This window comes from Aplysia californica, unplaced genomic scaffold (assembly GCF_000002075.1).
Source record: "Aplysia californica isolate F4 #8 unplaced genomic scaffold, AplCal3.0 scaffold00017, whole genome shotgun sequence".
Taxonomy (NCBI): Eukaryota; Metazoa; Mollusca; class Gastropoda; order Aplysiida; family Aplysiidae; genus Aplysia; species Aplysia californica.
The window spans coordinates 858,256-860,593 of NW_004797287.1; positions in this window are offsets into that span (position 1 = coordinate 858,256).

Here is a 2,338-nt window from a genome sequence, read left to right on the forward strand (position 1 = left end):
TAGTAGTAGTAGTAGTAGTAGTAGTAGTAGTAGTAGTAGTAGTAGTAGTAGTAGTTGTAGTAGTAGTAGTAGTAGTAATAGTATAGTTGTATATCGCACACAAACAGGGTGTCGGCGTCTAAGCTGTGACGGTTAGGTGCTCAACTTTCTCACGCAAAAGACCTCGATTCGATTTCCACGAGAGGAGAGATTTCATCGAGTATCCCAGCATTCCTGTTGGGATATATTGTTTCTGGTTGGCCTTTACGGAGTCGAATCCCGCCTCCTTATTGATCTAAACTGTGTTGATTACTTTAAAAAAAAATTATATATACATGTTAAAGATTTTGTGCCATGTTGTAGCTTAAAAAAACATTTTTGAGTTTTATTTTCTTTCTTTCTTGTTTCCTTTCTTTCATCTACATTATAAAAAAGAGCAAAAATAAATGGGGTTAAAGTGGATGATATACACTATACACGAATGCCCTTTTGAAACTCTACTTCTCTTTCAACCTTTTATCACCAAGTCTTTAAAAAAATATCCTAACAAAACAAAACAAAAAGAGAACTTGAACAATTTTTTTCGACATTTAACTAGCATACGTTAGCCTACGTCACTAGACAAAATAATGGGAATTATATTGACTTTAGTATTTTATGTCTTGACCTTTACTATAGCATAAATTTGCTCTTTTATAACAAAGCAATCTTCTTTCCTCAGCAGGGGAAATAATACAGAAAAAAAATGAGCAGACTGTTAAGACGTTACGATTTATAAGACAATATCATTACAATATCGGCTTGTCCTTCGGCGATTCAATTCAGAATCCCCAAGGGCAAGTCAAGGGAAGGGTTGCGTACTAATATATTTACTTTACAAGGTTTCTTTATTTTTGTATTTGTACGTAAACTAGACCAGGTGAAATTTTAACGGCAAGTAAATGTCTTGTTTAAAATGAATGTAGTAAACTATCAAATCGAGTCTGATTTAGACCGATTAACTTGTCAAAGCTTACTTTTTTATTCAGTTTTTTTTTAATGAACTGGTTGTAGGACAGCTGAATTTATGATAAACGCACAAGCACAAACTTGATTTTTCTTCTCGAGGAAATGTCGCACTTTGTTTTTAGTCTGTGCGTTCTCTGTCTGGACACATTACTGTCACTGCACTGGTGCTTTGGTGTCATGGTTAGGTGAGTGAGTAAGTGAGTGAGTGAGTGCGTCAGTGAGTGAGTGAGTGAGTGAGTGAGTGAGTGAGTGAGTGAGTGAGTGAGTGAGTTGGTGAGTAAGTGAGTGAGTGAGTGAGTGAGTGAGTGGGTGAGTAAAAGGATTATTGAGTGAGTGAGTGAGTGAGTCAGTGAGTGAGTCAGTGAGTCAGTGAAAGGGTTAATGAGCAAGTGAGTGAGTGAGTGAGTGAATGAATGAGAGAGTGAGTGAGTGAGTGAGTGAGTGAGTGAGTGAGTGAATGAGTGAGTGAATGAGTGGGTAAGTGAAAAGATTATTGAGTGAGTGAGTGAGTGAGTGAGTGAGTGAGTGAGTGAGTGAGTGAATGAATGAGTGAGTGATTGAGTGATTGATTGATTGAGTGAGTAAATGAGTGAGTGAGTGAGTGAGTGATTGAGTGATTGAGTGAGTGAATGAATAAGTGAGTGATTGAGTGAGTGAGTAAGTAAGTGGGTGAGTGAGTAAGTGAGTGAGTGAAAGAGTGCGTGAGTGAGTGAATGAAAAGGGTGAGTGAGTGAGTGAGTGAGTGAGTGAGTGAGTGAGTGAGTGAGTGAGCAAGTGAAAGGATTAATGAGCGAGTGAGTGAGTGAGTGAGTGAGTGAGAGAGTGAGTGAGTGAGAGAGAGAGTGAGTGAGTGAGTGAGTGAGAGAATGAATGAGTGAGTGATTGATTGATTGAGTGAGTAAATGAGTGAGTGAGTGAGCGATTGAGTGAATGATTGAGTGAGTGATTGAGTGAGTGAATGAATAAGTGAGTGATTGAGTGTGTGAGTAAGTGAGTAGGTGAGTGAGTGAGAGAGTGAGTGAGTGAGTGAGTGAGTGAGTGAGTGAGTGAGTGAGTGAGTGAGCAAGTGAAAGGATTAATGAGCGAGTGAGTGAGTGAGTGAGTGAGTGAGAGAGTGAGTGAGTGAGAGAGAGAGTGAGTGAGTGAGTGAGTGAGAGAATGAATGAGTGAGTGATTGATTGATTGAGTGAGTAAATGAGTGAGTGAGTGAGCGATTGAGTGAATGATTGAGTGAGTGATTGAGTGAGTGAATGAATAAGTGAGTGATTGAGTGTGTGAGTAAGTGAGTAGGTGAGTGAGTGAGAGAGTGAGTGAGTGAGTGAGTGAGTGAGTGAGTGAGTGAGTGAGTGAG